Source organism: Bos grunniens, chromosome 9, assembly GCF_055505025.1.
Source record: "Bos grunniens cultivar Pamir isolate PY7600 chromosome 9, Bosgru_T2T1.0, whole genome shotgun sequence".
Taxonomy (NCBI): Eukaryota; Metazoa; Chordata; class Mammalia; order Artiodactyla; family Bovidae; genus Bos; species Bos grunniens.
The window spans coordinates 60,538,396-60,560,986 of record NC_141173.1 but is presented as its reverse complement, the minus strand read 5'-3'; the positions used below and the strand labels follow the sequence as shown (position 1 = coordinate 60,560,986).

The window sequence follows — 22,591 nt, the reverse complement described above, 5'->3', positions numbered from 1 at the left end:
CAGCTGACTTTTGGCTGTATTTACATCACGTGACCAGCCCTAGTTCAATCAGCTGTGATCTGGGTGGCAGATTTCTGTGTGGAACCAAACAGGAGCATCCAGGGCCGCCTGTGGAAGGGGCCATTCATATTTTCTAAATTTTACTAATCACTTTTGTAATGCCCAGATTGTGGTTTTATTCTAGTTGAAGATTGACGGACTCCTCCTTCAGTACTTTAGGTCTGCTTTTAATAGTTTATCCCTGTTTCTATCACGTTGTTCACAAGCTGCTAAATGGTTATTCAGCCTTCCATCTACAAACCATAACAAGACAGAGGTGCCGTGGGAACATAAGGTAACCAAGTTGGTAAACTTAATTTACAGTGACTTATAGAAGAGAATAAGTCAATGAACTCTGCTTTGAAAGCAATCTTTTTTTTTTTTTAATAAGTCCATTATGTTGGTGCACAGGCTTTGTGGATTACTTCTGGTGTATGGGCAGCTTAGGTGGTTAAAGTCTATTAGACTCCATGTTTCTTGTACATTTGACCAGATGTGTCAGTTTTATTCACAGTATATCATAGTCCTTTGTGAACTTGTGTACTTTTTACTCCTCAGTGTATTTGCTATGAAATGTTTCCTTTCCGATAAAAAAAAAATATGGCACGTTTTCTTGTTATCTTTTGGTTAAGGGAGGTGGGAGTACTCCTTTCAAGGAAAACAATTAAAAGTAATATAAAACTACAGTGTCAAAGTATGATGATCTTTTTATGCAAATACTACCTTGCAGTTTTTAACCATCTGTTCTTAATTGCGCTTGCATGAGATTATCCTCATATTCTAAGAGATTGCACTGTGAATGCTTAGGTATGTGTCTAGAGATCCTAAGAAAGTAGGAATCAACATCATATATGTTAAAAGAAATTAGTCAAAGGAAAAATCTTACCTTTGTTTGTGCATGAAAGATGGAACTAAATTGAAAAGAAGGAGATAAATTTTCTATTTCTGTGGTGGAACGAGTCAAAGGTAAACCATGGTGATTCTGTTTAGGGATCCATATATATGCATATCATGTAGTAAGACACAATTGCTTCCATAGCAATAAGCTACTTTTATTTGTTCTTGTTTGTTATGAAGTAAGCTTTGTTGTTCTCCGGGGCCCCAAGAGATTTTAGAAGACAATAATATGAAGATGGATAAAGCATAGTCTGTATCACATCTGTACCGAGGGAAGTCAATATATTTTTAGTGTAAGAAAATTGGTTGTAACTTGTTGATAAAGACGAACCAGTTTGCAAAGAAAGACTGTTTGAAATCTCAGAGAATGAGTCTTGAACCTTGGAGAGCTGATATAGGATGGGTAAGACCCGGGACAACAGTTAGTTGATAGCATTTCTGGAGCACACATCAAGTGCAGAATACTGTAAAGGATGTAATGTTCATTCCAATATTGTACCGTGTGACATGTATAGTTTGACAAATTTATAAATTGATAGAGAAATATCATTAGGACCGCTGGTTTGACTGCAGAGAAGTAGCATAAATGATCCTCTGTCCAAGTGGAAATGTTTTCTGCTGCTTTTTCTTTCATTCCTACTTAGAAAAATCACATGAAAACTATAGAACTGGGGAGGACCTTGGATATCCAGTTTCTGCTTTTTAGAAATTAAGAAATGGGGAGGCTCAGAGAGGGTGTCTGAGTTGTGCTAGGTAACCCAGCTAGAGAGTGGTCTATTCAGGATGGGAAACCAGATCTGTGGTCCAATTGTCATTTAATATACTGCACAGAACAGGCACCCTGTGTTGCTTGCAAAAATAGCAGTTCAGTTCAGAATGCATTACTAAAATAATTCTTTCAACATTTACTGCTTACTGAGACTTAGAATGGTTGTTTTGTATCAAGCAGCCTTGATGTTTCGTCTCATACATAGAGAATTTATGACTGAGTCTTCTTCCTGTGTATTTTGTAAGGTGACGAGGGGTTATTAATGGACATATGGTGGGACCTGTAACTTGCTTTGTGTCAGAGTGGGAGGATGAAATGTGGTCGTGTAATTGCCGTATGTTGGTAATGTCTCCAGACAGCAAGCTAAAACATCTGGATTATGGTCCCACCTCTGCACTAATTAACTCTGTCTTCTGTCATCTGACCAGAGAAAGCTTCAGTTAAATAATCTCTAAGGTCCCCACAAGCTGAGATACAAGAATATTCTAGATCAGGAAAAATCTAGTGAAACTTCAGTCTATACTTATTATAAGGCGTTTATGGGCTAAAGATGTGCAAAAGTCTACATCTGCTTCACCACAATTCACTAAACAACTGCCCAACTTTTAATTTCATGCTGTCTTTTGGGTTTTCTTACAAAGTTGTCTAGCTTGAATGGTCAAGTGTATAAAGTGAGTACGTTTACACTAATACATGCATTACAACCGCAATGTACTCTCAAGTCCACTAATGAAGAGCTGAAACACCCATGCTTGTCTGACTTTCTTTGCATGTGTCATTTTCCCTGCCTACTATCTCTTTACTTCACCTTGGCCTCGGCCTACCGAATTCCTACTCACCTTCTAAAATCCATCTCAAATGTAATATCCTCAGGAAGCTTCCTATAACCATCCCAGGTGTCAGTCAAACCAATATTTATTGCTCACCTACACTCAGTTGGTAAAGAATCCACCTGCAATGTAGGAGACCCCAGTTTGATTCCTGGGTCAGGAAGATCCACTGGAGAAAGGATAGGCTACCACTCCAGTATTTGTGGGCTTCCCTAATGGCTCAGCTGGTAAAGAATCTGCCTGCAATGCGGGAGACCTGGGTTCGATCCCTGGGTTGGGAATATCCCCTGGAGAAGGGAAAGGCTACCCACTCCAGTATTCTGGCCTGGAGAATTGCATGGACTGTATAGTCCATGGGGTCGCAAAGAGTTGGACATGAGTGAGCGACTTTCATTTCACTTTCATTACTTGCAAAGCATTCTGCCAGTATGTCACGGTGGTCACAGTTCCAGTTCTCATAGCTTAGTAACAAAGACTGTTCTGTGCTGTGCTTAGTCACTCAGTCGTGTCTGATTCTTGTGACCCCATAGACTGTAGCCTGCCAGGCTCCTCTGTCAAAGGGATTCTCCAGGCAAGAATACTGGAGTGCATTGCCATTTCCTTCTCCAGTCAGTAGCAAAGACTAGAATCAAGTAAATGATTACAAATAAATAATAATTACAGGAATGCCAAATGATAAGAGGGAGAAGCACTGAGTGCTCCTGGGAAGTCTCTTGGAGGAAATTACACTCAGGCAGAATTAGTGGCCCTCTCCTCTGTGTTTCCACAGCACTTTATTGCCTGTGCACTGGTTATATTGCATTCTTACCAGTATTACAGGTTAATAGGTCTACCTCCTGTTCTAAACCTGTGTTCTCCAGCATGGTAGCCACTAGCCACATGCAACCTTTATGTTTAAATTTAAGATTATTAAAATAAAATCTCAATTCCTCAGTCACACTAGCCACGTTTTAAGTGCTCAGTAGCCACTTGCTGCTACTGGCTACTGTACTGGACAGCACAGACAGAGTATTTCCATCACCATGGAAAGTTCTGTCAAACAGTGTCGCTCCAAATAATAAATTCCTCAGTGTCAAATATTGTATTCAATTCATCTCTGTATCCCCACCCTGAACAGGTATTTATGTAGCAGGAGCTCAATATTGATCGATTCACTCATTTACTTACTCAAAAAAATATTTGTATATATGCCTATTATGTGCCAGGTGCAATTCTTTCGTGGAACTGGCATTTTAGTATGGTTGAGGGGAATTGAAGAAACAACAAATCAACAAGTAAATATGTAATATAAGAGATGGCGATGTGGAGAAAAATAAAACAGGTTGTTATTCAGGAAGTAGCAGGAGAAGGGGTGCGGAGTGAGCGGCTTGCTTTTTTATATCAGGTGGGCAGGAACGACCTCCCTGAGGGGGTGAGCCCTGCAGAGGGAACAGCAAGCCCAGTGCCCCTGGAGCAGGTGTGTTTGTCTTGTTCCAGGAACAGCAAGAAGGCTGGTGTTCCTGGAGCTGAATGGGTGCTGCAGAGAGTCACAGAAATGAGGGCAGTGGACAGCAGAGGAGGGAGCAGGGCCTTTGGGTTTTACTCCCAGTGAGATGAGAAGAGATGGGAGTCATTGACAGGACAAGTGAAGGGGTTGGACTTAGGTTTCACATGTGGCCAGTCTGGTTGCTGCTTTGAGAACAGACTGAAGGGCACAAAGCTGGTGACCCATTAGAGGCTCTTGGGCAAGAGGAAACAGTGGCCTGCTGGATGGACAACGAGGGCTGTAAGAAGTGTATATATTCTGAATGCGAAGCAGGCAGGATAGACTGACAGATTACACAGGAAATGTGGGGGAAAGAGGGGAGGAAGGGAGCCTCCAGGTATTCTGGCCTAAACAAGTAGAAGAATGGAATTTGGATCCACTGAAGTGAAGATGCCTCTGAAAGTTGTGAATTGGGTAGGAACATCGGGAATTTGGTTTTGGACATAAGTTGAAACATTGTTTGGGCATGAGTTAGATTTTTGTATCTGAGATCCAGGGCAGAGGTCTGGCTAGCGGTCTACATGCTTGTTGACTTACCGACTAATTGAGTGAGTGAATGAGACATTACCTTAAAACAGTAGTTCTGAATGTGAAGCTGTAGGACTTAGGGAACAATTTGCCTATGGACAAGAGAAAAATCAAAATGGAGGCCTTAGCACCTGAGCAGGCAAGGAAGGAATGTTCAGTGCCACCGGTAAGATTTATTCATTCATCCTTAGGATTATGATTTGAACAGGGACTTTAAGGCTTTAAATCCAAAATTTTCTCCTGTTCAGATGTTGGGGCAGGATGTGTTAGTTTCCCATGGCTGCTATAAAAATTACTACAAAGTTAGTGGCTTACAACAACATGAATTTATTATCTTCCAGTTCTGGAGGTCAGAAGTCTGAAATGAGTCTCAGGTGTAGGCAGGGCTGTGCTCCTTCAGAGAGGCTCCCGGGAAGAATTTGTCTTTCTCGTTGTCACTCTGACTCTGATTCTCCTGCCTCCCTCTCTCACTTATAATAACCCTTGTAATTACGTTGGATAATCCAGGCTTACCTCTCCATCTCGGGGTAACTGGTTGAAGCACCCTTAATTCCATCTGGAACCTTAATTCCCCCCTGCCATGTGCTAGAACATATTCACAAATTCTGGGACTTAGGAGGTGGATACACTGGAGGAGGTGATGTCTTGAGTTTGTCCATTCCTTTAGTGCTGAAAGGTCAATATACAGCAATAAAAATGATTGAGAGGATGTTTAGAGTATAAACAAAGCCTAATTAGACGTCCTCTCTATCGTTTTATTATTGTATATTGATCTTTTGACACTGAAAGTAAAAAAAAGGCTAAGAAAAGCTAAGCAAAAGAGGAACTTGAACAGGAGTCAACATTTACACCAAGTCATGCACATGTTCTGCTTTCAATTAACCTTAAGAATATTTATGGTATATGTAAAAACAAACTCAGCCCTAAGAATATTGTGCCGGAGGGCTTATGTGTGTGAGTGTGTGTGTCTGTGTGTTTGTGTAATTATTCCATATAAACATTTTTATTGGTTATAAATCTTATACGAAATCATATAAAATGAATGCCGGAGTTTGTTCTATGCTGCTCCCAGGGTTTAATTTTTGACTTTTACATATAAATTAGATTTATGAGGACCATATTTTCTGAACCCAGAGTTTGTAAAATGCAAATATCCATATGGGTCATGGGATAAAACATATGAAGTTGAGATTATCCTGGGGTTACTATTTTATATAATTGGTCCAAAACCCATCAGATCTTATTCTGAAATGTCTCCCCCAGCTATTTTCACCAGTGTTGTCATGACTGCCTTTTCAGGCCAGGCCAGGACCACCATGCATGTGCGCTAAGTTGCTTCAGTCATGTCCGACTCTTTGTGTTGCTATGGACTGTAGCCTGCCAGGCTCCTCTGTCCATGGGATTCTCCAGGCAAGAATACTGGAGTGGGTTGCCATGTCCTCCTCCAGGGGATCTTCCCAACCCAAGGGTTGAACCCGCATCTCTTATGTCTCCTGCATTGGCAGGCAGGTTCTTAACCACTAGTGCCACCTGGAAAGTCCAAGACCACCATACCAGCTCTCTAATTTGCCTTACTCAGGTGAATCTGGATGCAGAGAGTGCAGTGTTTAAGAAAGAAGGTTCTGGAATCAAATAATCTGAGTCCAGCCTTCTGACTATTTACTAGGTGGATGCTGCTGAGTCACTTCAGTTGTGTCCGACTCTGTGCGACCCCATAGACGGCAGCCCACCAGGCTCCCCCGTCCCTGGGATTCTCCAGACAAGAACACTGGAGTGGGTTGCCATTTCCTTCTCCAATGCATGAAAGTGAAAAGTGAAAGTGAAGTTGCTCAGTTGTGTCCAACCCTCAGTGACCCCATGGACTGCAGCCTACCAGGTTCCTCCATCCATGGGATTTTCCAGGCAAGAGTACTGGAGTGGGGTGCCATTGACTAGGTGGATGGCTGTAGACAATTACCTCACCTCTGTAAACCTATTTCTTTCCTGTACAATGGGGATGGTACTGATCTCACAGAGCTGTCATGAGGTTTATACTAAATTAAGGAGTACACAGACTTGTCTAAGACAGCTAGTCATCAAATTATTGATTATCAGATCCAAATCTACCTCTGTTGCCTTGATTTTTGGTAATGGAGCTGGACCTTTTGCTAGCTGGGGCAATACTAGGCTTTGTCAAGAGATGGCTCTGGAGGGAACCTGCAAGGCAAACAGATAATAGGACTTTTCTTACCAATTCTTGTGTCTTTTTTTTTTTTCTCCTAAGGCTTGGCTATCAGTGGTAGCGGGGAGACCCAGTGGAGTTCACCCTCCAGTGAGTTTCTCTGGCACTCCAATGGGCAGTTTTCTACATGCCACTCTGAGTTGCCCATACCCCAGTAAGCAACTTCCAGAAGACTATCCCTGACCTACAGTACCCAAGCAAATGTTGGACATTTCACTGGACAGCTTCCTGTGAAATAGCTCTGGCCTACAACATCCCAGAAACCTTGCCACCCAGTAAGCTCTAATCATACCCTCTCTAGGACTGAGGTCTGAATCTCAGCCTTAAGGGGAGCTGGGGTGGTGGAGGTCCTTTTCCAAATTTGTTTCTTTTTTAGTTATCCTCAACTTAGAAGTATTAGTTGTTCTCTATATTCACTATTATTGTGTTCTTTGGTCTTCTTTTTTTCTCATTTCATTATTAACCACCTTAATTAATAATTGTTTATATTAAATTGTCCTTATTCAAAATACTGATATGGTTTTTGTCTTCTGAGTGAACCCTGACTGAGATATTAGCAAAAACAGTAAGCAGAAAAATAAACTTTTGAGATACATGAGACACATAAATAATCTGAAAGTGATTACAAAATAATTATATGTGAAATGAATGAAGTACTAAAAGAAGTAATATAAGCCATAAATATTAGGGCCCTATGAAAAAAGAATATAATATACAGATTGAAAAGAGGGCTTCCCTGGTAACTCAGCTGGTAAAGAATCCACCTGCGATGTAGGAGACCCCAGTTCGATCCCTGGGTCAGGAAGATCTCCTGGAGAAGGGATAGGCTACCCTCTCCAATTTCTTGGGCTTTGCTGATGGCTCAGATGGTAAAGAATCTGCCTGCAACTTGGGAGACCTGGGTTCAACCCCTGGGTTGGAAAGATCCCCTGGAGAAGGGAACAGTTACCCACTATAGTGTTCTTGGCTGGAGAATCCCATGGACAGAGGAGACTAGCAGGTTGCAGTCCATGGGGTTGCAAAGAGTTGGACAAGACTGATCAACAAGAGTTGGACAAGATTTCACTTTCACTTGAAAAAGAACTAAATAAAATGTTTACAAATTACAAAAAAGTAGTCATTAATTAAGATTTAAGTGGGAGATCTAATATTTGGTTAGATTCTGAATAACAAAGAATTGATGACTTTAGGATAGACTTGAGGAAATTGTCCAGGATGTAGCAAAGAAATTAGAAATAAAATATTAAAAAGAAAAGAAGTACAATAAAATAAAATAAATAAATAAAATAAATAAAGTACAATAAAATAAAATACAATAGAATAAAATAGAATGGGTACAACTGAATAAGATGATCCAACATGTATCTAATAGGAATCTTCTTTTTTCCTCTCTCTGTATCAGCTATATCTACACCTGCTGCTGCTGCTAAGTCGCTTCAGTCGTGTCCGACTCTGTGCAACCCCATAGACGGCAGCCCACCAGGCTCCCCCGTCCCTGGGATTCTCCAGGCAAGAACACTGGAGTGGGTTGCCATTTCCTTCTCTAATGCATGAAGGTGAAAAGTGAAATTGAAGTCGCTCAGCCGTGTCCGACTCTTAGCGACCCCATGGACTGCGGCCCACCAGGGTCCTCCGTCCATGGGATTTTCCAGGCAAGAGTACTGGAGTAGGGTGCCATTGCCTTCTCCATATCTACACCTATATATCTATAGATATATAAATTTTATATATTTTCAGAAAGATAAAATAGAATGAGGAAAGAGACAATATTTTGATAGAGATTAAGAACTTTTCAGAACTGAATAAATACAGTTGGGTTTATTCTAGGATTGTGTATGTGTGTGTGCATGTGTGTGTGTGTGCATGCACGCTCAGTTGTATCCAGCTCTTTGTGATGCTATGGATGGTAACCTACTATATTCCTCTGTCCATGGCATTTTCCAGGCATGAATACTGGAATGGGTTGCCATTTCCTTCTCCAGGGGACTTTCCTGACCCGGGGATTGAACCCTTGTCTTATGCACCACCTGCACTGGCAGGTGGATTCTTTACCCGTGTGCCACCTGGGAAGCCCATATTCGAGGATTACAGAGATAATTTAACTTTATAAAGTCTAGTGGAATTTACCATGTTAACGTATCAACAGAGAAAAATTTTGCTCATCTCAGGTTAACAAATCTTCGAAAACCATGAGTAAAAGGAAAGTTTACTTAAAGAAAAGATTTCTACCTAAAACAATGTGAATCTCACATTTAATGATGAAACATATGAAACATTCTTTTAAAGTCAGGAATAATTTAGGATGCCTGCAATCACCACTTCTATTTAGCATTGTACTAGATGCTGTAGCCAGTTCAACATGGCATAGGGAATGGAAAAATAAGAAACCACTGTCACAGGGATCCCTGGTGGTCCAATATTTAGGACTCTGTGCTTTTGCTGCTGAGGGTTTGGGTTCAAGCCCTGGTTGGATAACTAAGATCCCACAAGTTGGGTGAAGCAGTCAAAAAAAAAAAAAAAATGAAGAGGAAGAAAGAAACCACTGTCATAGATAGTATAATTTTGCACATATAAAATTCAAGAGACTCTACTTACAAATTAGTAGAAATAATCAGACAGTTGAAGGTTATTGTCTACAAAAACTATATACAAAGTTAATAGTACTTGTTTACATCAAATACAATTGTTTTAAAAATAGAATTTTTAAAAAAACCTAGTTTTCTAGCCACAAAACTATAAAATATGTGAGATTAAATTTAACATACTATGTATGGAACTTTTATAGAAACCTAAAATATTATTGAAGAATTTATGCTGTGTTGTGTGCTATACTAAGTCACTTCAGTCATGTCCAAGTCCTTGCAGTCCACTCTTCTGTCCATGGGATTCTCCAGGCAAGAATATTGGAGTGTGCCATGCCCTTCTCCAGAGGAAAATATATAAAGAGATCTAAATGGAGAATTATGCCAAGTTTTTTTGATAGGGAGTCTTGGTATTTAAAAATTTTGATTCTCAAAAATCCATAAAACCAAAGTTAGTTCAATCTAATTCTTAAATTTTCTCAGGACTTGACAAATTGTTTCAAACATTAAATGGGTGATGAATAAAGGGGCAAGGATAACTAAAAGAAAACGTTTGCTGCTGCTGCTGCTGCTAAGTCGCTTCAGTCGTGTCCAACTCTGTGCGACCCCACCAGGCTGCCCCGTCCCTGGGATTCTCCAGGCAAGAACACTGGAGTGGGTTGCCATTTCCTTCTCCAATGCATGAAAGTGAAAAGTGAAAATTGAAAGTGAAGTCGCTCAGTCGTGTCCGACTCTTCACAACCCCATGGACTTCAGCCTACCAGGGTCCTCCGTCCATGGGATTTTCCAGGCAAGAGTACTGGAGTGGGGTGCCATTGCCTTCTCCGAAGAAAACGTTTGATGAAGATTAAAGAGAATGAACTTTATAATTTATCAAGAGTTGTTATAAAGGGATAGTCATTAAACTGTATTGTATTGCCAGAAGAATGCACAAATATATCAGTGTAACAGAACAGGGGACCTACAAACAGCTGTGTGTATATGAGAAATGAACATATGAGAGCACTAGGTTCAAGTCAGTGGTGAAAGATCAAATAGTAGGTGATGATCCTAAAATTGACTAGTTACATTGGAAAAATAAATTTGTGAGCCTACCTGATACCATACATAAAAATAAATCCTACATGGATTAAAAATGTAAAGATAAATTACATTAAGAAAATATTTACATTAAGAAATTTACATGTAAAAATTAAGAAAAGTAAGAACGTTTATGATGTTAGAAGCTGTTTAAAAAGCTCTTACACAGATTTAAGAAGCACAATCCTCATGCAGAAAAAAGGAAACCCTGGTGCACTGTTGATGGGATGGTAAATTGGTGTATCAACTATGGAAAACAGTATGGTGAATCCCCCCAGAATTAAAAATAAGACTACCATATCCAGAAATTCCCCTCCTAGGTATTTATCAGAAGAAAATTAAGACACTAACTTGAAAAGATAAATGCCCCTCTATGTTCAATGCGTATTATTTACAATAGCCAAGATATGGAAGCAGCCTAAATGTCCATCAAATAGATGAATGAATAAAGAAGATATGAGACTATACACACACACAGTGGGATATTATTCATAAAAGAATGAAAGCTTGCCATTTGTGACAGTATGGATGGATCTAGAGGGTATTATGCTAAGTGAGTTACGTCTGGCAGAAAAGGGTAAATACTGTGTGACTTCACTTATAAGTGGAATCACAAACCAAAACAAAGAAGAAAGCATAACAAAACAGGAAGAGAGTTATAGATTCAGAGAACAGACAGGTGGTTGCCAGAAGGGAGGGGGTGGGAGAAGAAAGAAATAGGGGAGGGAGATTAAAAGGTACAAACTTTCAGTTGAAGAAAAAGAAGCACAAGGCTTAAAAAAATTGATAACTTTAGCTATCAATTATTGATAACTTTAGTTATCAATATCAAATTGATAACTTTTAGACCACAAAATGGAAAGATAAGCCCCATATTGGTAGAAAATATTTATAATTCAAGCAACCAGTAAAGGATTAGGAAAGAAAATATACATTAAATAAAACCCTAAAAGCAATAAAAAGGAAATATTTCAATAGAGAATGGATATAGGATATGGCTCCTGCTGCTAAGTCGCTTCAGTCATGTCTGACTCTATGTGACCCCATAGATGGCAGCCTACCAGGCTCCCCCATCCCTGGGATTCTCCAGGCAAGAATATTGGAGTGGGTTGCCATTGCCTTCTCCATAGGATATGGAGCGCCAATTAATATAAGAAGAAATCTTTAATGTCAATACATAGATAAAATGTTGCAAAACCTCACTGATTATTTATTAGGAATGATGAAAGTTAAATTGAGACAATATTTCATAATTAGTAGATTGGCAAAACATAGAAACTGGTTGTATGATGTGTTGGCAATAATATGGGAACATAGAAACTTTCAGAAGCTACTGGTCTTAGGATACATTGACACATCTATCTTGCTGCTGCTGCTGCTAAGTTGCTTCAGTTGTGTCCGACTCTGTGCGACCCCATAGACGGCAGCCCACCAGGCTCCCCCGTCCCTGGGATTCTCCAGGCAAGAACACTGGAGTGGGTTGCCATTTCCTTCTCCAATGTGTGAAAGTGAAAAGTGAAAGTGAAGTCGCTCAGTCGTGTCTGACTCTTTGCGACCCCATAGACTGCAGCCTACCAGGCTCCTCCGTCCATGGGATTTTCTAGGCAAGAGTACTGGAGTGGCTTGCCATTGCCTTCTCTGACATCTACCTTGGAGAATAATTTAACAATACCTTTGGAGTTGAAAACATGTGTACCCTACAAGACAGCAATTTTACTTTTAAGTTATGTATCTTGGTTGAATGCTCAAATGAGGAGGCACTCTGAAAAATTCTAGTGCCTCATTGTTGTATTAGCAAACATTGGAAACAACATAATTGTTTAAGGAGATGGATAAATTAAACAGAATTTAGTAGAATACTAAAAAGCAAAAATATGAATTAGAAGTGTACATATCAGTGTCTGGGAAGGAAGGAGTGGCATCTCTGAGAGTTTATTTGTATCTGCTACATTTATTTTACAAATATAGGAGGCAAACATTGTAAAAAATCAACAGTTGTTAAATTAAGGGGGAGGATGCTTTATGTTTTGTTATATTTTTATCTGTACTTTTAAATCTGTTTGAAATAGTTCATAGTCAAAGTTTAAATATTCACGGGGGAAGCCCTTTTAAATGGAGGCAATAGTAAAAAATGTTAAGGTCTTTTATCTAATCCTATTGTGACCCACAACATAAGTTTGAGATACTAGCTGTGACTTTGGAGGGAGTCTTAGATGTTTATTTATTTGGCTGCGCTGGGTCTCCGTTGTGGCATGCAGGATCTTTAGCTGTGGCAAGTGGGATCTAGTTCCTTGACCAGAGATCGAACCCAGGCCCCCTGCCTTGGGAGCAGGGAGTCTTAGCTACTGGATCACCAGGAAAGTCCCTGGATGGAGTCTTTAATCTTAGAATTAAGAGCGGTTATCTTGCTAGTAACAATAAAAGAAGGAATTTTTAACCTTGGTTTCATTAATACTGTTCTCTAATCAACTAACTGTCCACACGTGACAACATTTATAAACAAATGAATAGCATTGGTTGCTTGGTGAGTTTGGACATTGTCACACAATTAAGATAGTGAAAGTGAAGTAGTTCAGTCGTGTCTGACTCTTTGTGACCCCTGTAGACTGTAGCCTACCAGGCTCCTCCGTCCATGGGATTTTCCAGCCAAGGATACTGGAGTGGGGTGCCATTTCCTTCTCCAGTTAAGATAAGGAATATTTAAATTGCTTATGGAGCCTAGAGTAACAGGATGCTATTAACATTGCTAACCAATTTGACATAAAAATACTGCATATTATAAAATATTTGAGCGCTATTAACATTTTGGTATCAAGTTCAACTAATTTCTAAGATGGAATTTTTGTGTGGAGAGAAAAGTAGTAAGCAATGATTTGTTTTAATTTTATTTTTATAAAACAACTATGTGTATAGAGTTGAAAAAGTGGTAGCCTTGAACAGAATTTGAGGACTTTAAAGAAATCTTTCCTACATTTACAGGTATTTAGAAATTATAAATTCAATTTCACCTGCAAATGTTTCTAAAATCTTCATAGTGGGAGAATTTCTTAAAGTTTTATTTACTTATTTTTTGGCTATGCGGCAAAGGGCCTGGGATAAAGAGAATAGGAAGAGCAAGATTTAAAAAGTTAACATGTCAAAGCTTATGTATATCTTATATATATAAATATGCAAGTGTGTATATATTCATGCATAAAATGTGTATATGTGTAATTAAAATAGATATTAAAACATAAAATAGTAATCACACTAGTTAGTAAGACTATCAGTGATCTTACTCTTTTGAGTGATAATAACAAGTATTTAATTTATTCTCATTTATCTTTAATTTCCAGTGATTTCTGAAGGTGCAGTGTGTGAGTGGTCTTTGAAGGAGGGGTTGGTTGGGAAAGGGAGGGAGCTGAGTCCCAAGGGTCCCACACTTAAACCTAGGGTTCTTTATTTCTCATCACTTAAGTGAAAGTTTGAGTTTAGTTGTCCATTTTGCCATTAGGGGACTCTGGTGGCTAATCATGGTTAAATGCCACTGTTCAGTGTTTTGGGCTCTTCAGAAGGTACTTTCTGCAAGTAACTTTTGACTGAAGAAATTATGATCTTTAGAGAAGATTGTGTTGCAAGCCCTTTGAATTCTTCTATCCTTCTTCCCCCAAACCAGCAACAGGAAAAAAGGAAGACAGAGGCTAGAGGGTCTTGACCTTTTCAGAGCCAACGCTGATTCTTGATCATCTGACTGAGGCTAGTTACAGGAGTGGCCCATTCTATTCTCATATATTAGAACTGAAATCATTATGGTTGCTGAAAATGTTTAGAGAAGGAAATTCCGTAGTACTCAGATTTCATGAAAAGGGAACTCGTGGGGAGGGAAAACTCAATGTATCTGACTGCATTAAACCTTAGAATTATGGAATCCTATGTCATTAAAGCTGAGAGAAACCTTAGAAGTTTTCTAGTTTAACCATTTTATTTTTTTTCTGTTGTAGGGATACTTAAAGCTGTGTCTAAAGGCACAATTGGCTCAACTCTTTTCTAATTTATCTTGACAGTCATAACAGTTAAACCAATTGTGTGTAGAAAGACACAGAGATAATTTCAAGTGGGGTATTAACCTCTTGCTACATTTTAAATATCATTCATAAAAACCCCCAAAGTTTAGAATCTCAGCTTATGGCTTATGTCATCTTGCATATTTTAAATGCACCATAGTTGAAATTTAAATGCCAAATTGTCTAGATACCACATATGGCCAAATATGCCTTAAATAGACAAGGACTATGCTATTTATAACCTACAGAACACCATGAAAAACTTCATTTTCCTAAGTGTAAAGTGTGGAAGCTAGGATGAAAGAGAGTGTTTCACTTGATTTATAAACTTTAAAATATTAAAAATAAAGCACTGCAAACCAAGACCTGGCTTCCAACATTTAATGAATACTTGACTGTATGAATTGGCTGTCTGAATAAACTGCCTCATTATGATTAGAATGCTTTTTCAAAGTGTTCTTGAAAATTGTCTTCCAAGTAGATGTGAACAGTTCACAAGGTGGGGAAATTGACCCAGATGAATTTTTAAAGTCCATGCAGTTTTTCTGGAGAAAATGGAGAGAAATCTCTGGAGGCTATGTATATGAGGCAAAGTAGGGTTTGTAGGAAACAAAGAAATCCTTTTTGGCTTCTAGGTCACTTGTGAGCTGTCTTCTGGCAGACAGCAATGGAATTTAATGTGCAAGACTTTTATTAGGGGAGATGCCTGTGAAAGGAAATAGAAAGGGAGTCGGATAAGCCTGGGAGATTCAGTCCATGAGGCAAGCCTGATGCTGAGAGAGAGAGAGAAGATTGGAAGGAAGCGCCCTAGACTGCTGTGCAGTCTCAGGAAGGTTTGTCTGGGCCTTGAGCCCAGCCTGGACAATAAAGGAGTCTCATGTCTCCTCGGAAGCAGGAACCTATCCACCTGAGTATGCTGCACCTGCTCAGTGGCAGACAGCTGTCTGTGAGGGATACAGCCTTGGGGCAAAGGCACAGAAGAATTTCACAGCAAAACGACTAAGGCCTTGGATCAATTTCACTCCCTGTAATGGGATGGCTGCAACATGTGTTCTCATGGCTGCTACGAGGAACCACGGGCAAAATTATGAAACAGGCAGTCTCATCTATGTTTTTTTGCCTTCTTTTCTCTACCACATCTCTTTTCCTTTATAAGGTGTTGCTTCTTCTCTACTCTTCATAAAACTTTAGTCAGAGCCTTTGCAGTATCTCCGACTCCCAGAGAATGGTTTGATTCTGGAAAAGATCTGGTACTTACAGTGGGGCAAAATTCCATGTTCTTCAAATATTTTGCTTTTGTACTCCCCTAAAAAATTTCAAAAAGAATTTATGTATCCACAAATTCTTGGAGTGCCTTATTTTTAATATTTTAAAGCTTATAAATCAAGTGAAACACTTTCTTTTATCCTAGCTTCCACAATTTACACTTAGACAATGAGGTTTTTCATGGTGTTCTGCAGGTTATATATAGCACAGTCCTTGTCTGTAAGGCATATTTGGCTCTATGTGATTTCTAGACAATTTGCATTTCAATTTCAACTGTATTTGTGTGTGTGCGCCCACATGCATGCGTGCATGTGCTCAGTCATATTTGACTCTTTGTGACCCCACAGACTGTAGCCTGCCAGGCTCCTCTGTCCATGGGATTTCCCAGGCAAGACTATTGGAGTAGGTTGCCATTTTCTCCTCTAGGGGATTTTCCCGACCCAGAGATTGAACCCCAGTCTCCTGCTTTCGGCAGGTGGATTCTTTACCACTGTGCCACCTGGGAATCTCAATTTCAACTGCTGCTGCTAAGTCACTTCAGTCATGTCCGACTCTGTGTGACCCCATAGACGGCAGCCCACGAGGCTCCCCCGTCCCTGGGATTTTCCAGGCAAGAACACTGGAGTGGGTTGCCATTTCCTTCCGCAATGCTTTAAAGTGAAAAGTGAAAGTGAAGCCGCTCAGTCATGTCTGACTCTTAGTGACCCCATGGACTGCAGCCTACCAGGCTCCTCCGTCCATGGGATTTTCCAGGTAAGAGTACTGGAGTGGGGTGCCATTGCAATTTCAATTGTGGTGCACTTAATTTTACAAGGTAGCATAATTAAAAAAAAATGATGTACACATTCACAGATTTTGATGTAGACATCTACAAATTTTCTCCTATAATGCTTCTGTGTATCACAGCAGTGGCATTCTTTCCTAGGATTCCATAATGAGGCTCTCTTCTCTTGTTTACTATATTATACCAGAGATTCAGAGCAGCTGCAATGGCTAGGGGGATCCAGGTAGCAGGGCTTCAGTGAGTGGATGAAGGTTGAGATGAGTTGGGGCCACCTTTTAATGGAGAGCCATCATCTTCTGTTATCTCACTTACCCCGCATGTGTTGAAGGGGACCTGCTGAGAACAATAATGTCAAGGGGACCTAAAGCTTAATGTAATTGACTCTGGGATCCTGGCAAGGCAGGTGCTACCTGGCTAGGCCCCACTCAGCTCTTAGGGTACAACATGGCATAATAAAGCATTGTTGAGTGTTAACACAGAACTTAATCACTGCTATTCCTCTTAGATAATGTTCTCTCTCAATTCTTGAACTTCATTTGTATCTCAAGAAGTTTATTTTCTGCAGGTTGCCTGCATCGTATCCAATGTAGGCCCACTCCCCCTACTCCTCCCAAGCAGATTGGTGCACTTTGCACTAGCTGACATTGCTTGTCTTTAACTGTGACCTGGGGATAGTGGATTGTTTCTAACATGCTCAGATCATTTCTAATTTCCTGCAAGTGAGTGTCCATGTGCCAATTCCTAGTTGAATTCTGATGGAGAAATTCATTACTGACCATGGTGGAAATCTGAAATTTGCAGCCTATTGAAGACTTAAAAAAGGAGAGATCCGATGCAGAGAAGATGCATACTTCTCCTCACACAGCCTTATTCTAATCTTCATTCAAGTTCTTTCTTCTTGCTCTCCTATATTGGTTGTGGTTTATACAGAATACAATTCAGTCATTTTGTTTCCATTTGCAGTTCAAGGACATCTTGGCATTTCCTTCTATTTTTGGCTAGTTCAGCATATTGCTGTTACTAAGTTTATAGACTCTGCTTTTGTTTGGGGAAATGATCTGATTTTTCAATAGAGTAGGATTTAGTCTAATATACTTTAAAATAAAAATTTTAAAATTGCCTTTTTACTCCTTACTTAGACATTTAGTTGATTCTCCTGCATACAGTTCTTTATGGATGAGATTTTCATTTAACACCACGATTTAGATTAAATTACTTTCTTAAAATCACATTGCTCCCATAGTCTACTTAGTTCTCTAATTCCCGCATGTTCCACTATTGCCGAATCAACTTCATCTATATAATGTGACTGAAGAGGCAGCCTTCATTCACCACACAGCACAATCTGTTGAAGTGGTAAATATTATCCATTTCTATTATTAGAGCTGAAATAGAATTTTCCCTTGCTGCATTTTCAAGATGCAACATAATTAGATAGCCAGCATGGAAAAGTCAGAAATAGTGGAAGCTAACGTTGTCATATCTGTACCAGGGAAGCTTGAATTCAGTCTGCCTTGCCTGGCTCCTGACTCATTCACACAGTGCCCTCGGCCATCTCATTCCCTGTGTGAATTATAGGGTGCTATGTGAGCTTTGCAGGTATTAAGGTAAGGAAGCGTGAAGCAACGTTTCCAATTCTATATTTGTTTTCAGACTGAAAGACAACAGGGAAATTCTTACTTGATGTTTCAATTCTCTTTGGCCTCCAACAGACACACCTTCCCGGCTCTGAGAAGTAGCCAAGGAGTTCTTCATTCTACCTAGAGAGACTTCTGACTTCTCTCTTCTTTACCACAAATCAGAATTGTTTAAAATATAGAAACCCACAACTGTCCTTTCTGCAGAAGTGTTATTGAGATTCCTGCAGTGTTCAATTCTTGGCAGAAGTGAGAGAGGGATGTGGGAGGGTTGTGTGTGTGTGTGTGTGTGCGCGCATGTGTGTGTGTTGACTTCACAAAAGTGACTGAGGAAGGAACTGGGCTACCTAGAGAAAACTGCAAAGAAGTAATTTTCTTTTTTTACAAAAACATGTTACTAGAAGAGCTTTATAGTTAAAAATCAGATTCATTTTTGGCCTATCAGTTTGTGAAAGTAAAACTTTTACATCTTCAACAGGGTTATTAACATCGTAGTGTACCAGTTAATGCCTTCATTGAGTGCATCAGTGGAATTCAACTCAGTTCTCCCAATACTCAAGTTGTGCATTAATCACTGATACAGCATGGCCTGCCTTGTCTCATTGCTTAAGTAGTTTCCTACTCTTTTATTTTATTATTCGACCATAGCATATCGAGGATTCTAGGCAAAGTTAAAAGGGTAGCATGGTTTGATCTGTTTAATAAACATTAGATAATGTTGCTGGTTTACTAGAGTCATCTGATTTGAAACTCCCCATGGAAATCTTCCTTATGACTCATGTACTTTGAAATTAGAAGAGACGCAAACCTCGGCTTTCTTCTTTTTTCCTGCCCTTTTTTTAAATTTAAAACATTTTAAAAAATTCTTTTTATTTTGTATTAGGATATAGTCGATTAACAATGTTGTGATAGTTTCAGATGAACAATGAAGGGATTCAGCCATACGTATACACGTACCCATTCTCTCCCAAACTTACCTCCCATCCAGGCTGCCACAAGACTGAGCAGAGTTCCCTGTGCTATATAGTAGATCTTTGTTGGTTACCCATTTTGAATATAACAGTGTGTACATATCCATCCCAAAGTCCCTAACTATCCCTTCCCTTCAGCCTTCCCCTCAAGTCTGTGAGTCTCTTTCTGTGGAATCTAAAAAGAAACGGTCTTCCTTCTAAGTCATGTGTGGAAAGTGCAAGAGGCCTGGATGGACTCTCTGGAGCCATGCCTTCTAATACAGCCTCATCTATAATGAGCCTTCTGTCCTGAAGTGAATTATTTAACCTCTCTGTGGCCTGTTTTTTCATATGTACAAGTATAAGGGATGAACTTTATAATCTTTCTTTATGATTTAGGCATGCCTAAAAATCCCTAAGATCTGATGAGAAACACAAGTGGAATTCTGGATATTTGGCCTTGATCTTTAGCTTCCTTAGAGAATAAATAACAGGGACACCAAAGATTATTCATGTCTTTGCTGACACTCAACAAATGGTGTTGAGATTATGTCTCTTTGACAGATGGAAAATGATTTTGGTGGAATCAGGCATGGCTGAATCAGTGATTTTTTTGTTTTGTTAAGATATTTGCAGCAGGCCAACTAAAAATCAGGGTTTAGCCACACGTGACAGTAACCTTTTCAAATTGTCTCTGTCCCTCTTGATGACAAAGATAGAAGTGCACAGTTAATTCACAGGTATCTCAGCGGCTGCTGGAGCAACTATTGTAGAGAGCATTGATGGCTCCTTTCTAGATCTGGTGCCAAGGGCGTGTGTCAGCAGAGTGGAGAGCAATGATGAACTGGAGCATTTTATGTGTGGCCTCAAGAACTCACCCATAAAAGTACACACTAGCCTCTGAGGATGCTTGTATTGTTTCTATGTAAATGATTCCCTACTTTAAACCTCCCTCACTCCACAAAAATGTTTTGACCAACAACGTTCATATTATGAACTTGATATAGTCCTCGTTTAAAATTTCAGTGATGAATCGTGATGCGGCAGGTTGCTGTCATTTAGTGTATACTTTTTGTACACAGGGCACTGTACATTCATATTCATGAACACTTATAGGCATTATCTCATTTTAATGTTGAACAACAATCTCTTAAAGGAGGGATTATTCTTGTGCCCATTTTGCAGATAGTGTAACCAAAGTTCAGAAGGATTAAGTGACTTCTCCAGCCTCAACCTACCTAGAAAATGTTAGAACTAGGACTCAACTCCATGTCAGTTTGACCAGAAAGCTTTGTCTTTACCAACACTACACAGTCCTGTCTCTCCACGTCATCTTCCTTCTGCCCAAGAACAAACTCCCCACTGCCAGCAGGTGACACCATAAGTGCAAAGAAACTTTAACACAGAGATAACTTTAAGGCAGGGGTCTGGGATCTATCGGTTGATGATCTGAAGTGGAGCTGATGTAATAATAATAGAAATAAACTACACAATAAATGTAATGCACTTGAATCATCTCGAAGCCATCCTCCCCTCTCCCCTGCCTACTGCTGCTACTGCTGCTGCTAAGTTGCTTCAGTCGTGTCTGACCCTGTGTGACCCCATAGACAGCAGCCCATGAGGCTCCCCCGTCCCTGGGATTCTCCAGGCAAGAATACTGGAGTGGGTTGCCATTTCCTTCTCCATCTCGCCTGCCTAGTCTGTAGAAAAACTATCTTCCATGAAATGGATCCCTGGTGCCAAAAAGGTGGGGGACTGCTGCTTTAAAGGACATGTGTTCCTGCCCTATTTGCTGAATATTCTGAAATTTCCCTTCTCGTGGAAAGCCGCTGGGAAATATCTGTGAAATCGCATATTCCTATTTACACGAAGGCGCTGCTATTTCCTAAATTTAAGGAGATTCCTCCAAATTTAAATGAACATCTCTCTTCCCATTGAAAACAAAAGTGCCTCTCAGCCAACAAATGAGCGGAACATCTCCCCAACAGGTCTTTTAATTTGCAGATGCTTGAAAATGAATGAAGATCAAAAGCTTTTCTGCAGATTGCTTTTCCCTCTGGGAGATATTTGAGCATGTTAAGAATAAGCATCATTTTAAAAAATTAATAGAACAAGTTGGATTTTAAATATTTCAAAAAATAGGTTTGCACAAATATGCCATCTTGTGCTGTTCATCTTGCGTTTTTAGGCACCTAATGAATAGTTCTTTCCTCTGTCTAACCCGTGTTGTTTGTATACATAGGCATTTGTAGTACAGAACATCTTAATTTAGCTAGAAAGATCATTACCAGGCAACACATTTGTATATTGCAGAGAGCTCCGCAAAAAGGTATCTGTGCCCTTGCAGATAAGGATGTTCCCATTTAGATTAACTGAAAGAAAAACAAGCTGAACAATGGATGTTGCCTTAAAAAATAAATAAATAATCTGATTTTCAAATAACATCCCAAAGCCACTGTGGGAATAGCTGTCATCCTGTCAGATAGAGTTGGCCTAGTTTGCAGTGGATCATCTTGAATGGCAAGGGCCAAGTGTGTGCTCCAAATTCCCAATTGAGTTCTTTCTTCTGAAGGCATATGGACTGTTTGACCACCTCTTTTTGTTAGGATTAGGGTTAGTATTTTATGTCTTGTTTAGTGGATTTACTTAGCTCCAGCTAGGACCAGCTCTAGACAAAAATATGATGAAGATAAAGCTTGCTTCAAGTCTCCCCTAATCTTCCCTCTAGCAACTTCCCCTGGGAGGCGTGCTGTGTACCCCACTTCTAAGGGGGTGGGGGATGAACTGGTTTATTGCCTGTCACTCTAGCTTCCGACCCCAGTGTACTCTGTTTAACTACCTGCTTTCATATCTTTGCTCCCCACACAAGTTCTGGAACATCCCTTTCACCTTGCCTTTCATTAGTGCTTACCCGACCAAGTTCCATTTTCCCAGGGTGACTAAGGCTAATGTGATAAACTAATGACTGATATTGGGTGAGCAAAACATTAGCATTTAAATTGGGACCTTCTGGAGGGGATGCACTTAACAGGGACGAGGTCTTCAGAGGGAGCAATTTCAGACATTATGACAGGACCAGGTCAAAGATAATTTTGTCAGATGGGGCCTTGAGGTTGCGAGCAGGGGCAGCCCTAGTTTCTAGCCATTCTCTCAGTCAGGATTTCAAGCATTTATGGCAGGATCCCAACAGCTCTCACAGGACTTTTGACATAAGTACATTGACCCTAGAGCATTTTTGCCTGCTCCTTGATAGATTCCACCTTTCCTCCTTCAGAGTATCCTGCTCTTGAAACAATTGAAAATAGGAAACATGAGTAAAAATGTGGCAAGTGGAGATTTTCCAAAGTCCCTAAGTCCAGGGCCTCAGCATTGCCTAGGCTCCGGGGTGCTGACCACATAGAATTGTAGTAATTACTGCCTCCTAGCGATCTGAATACAAA

General features: G+C 39.9%; 1 long non-coding RNA gene across 5 annotated transcripts in view; it reads left to right on the top strand.

The window, feature by feature from the left end:
- The window catches only part of LOC147366001 (uncharacterized), a 157,048-nt gene that overhangs the window by 85,802 nt on the left and 48,655 nt on the right, over window positions 1-22,591 (top strand). For 4 of the 5 annotated variants that reach the window (XR_015133123.1, XR_015133125.1, XR_015133126.1 and 1 more), the window contains one exon: window positions 6,852-7,320. The exons of the other annotated variant lie outside the window; for it this stretch is intronic. This is a non-coding gene — a long non-coding RNA (uncharacterized LOC147366001). Of the gene's footprint in view, window positions 1-6,851; window positions 7,321-22,591 lie in introns of those variants that run through there. 5 annotated transcript variants of the gene reach the window in all.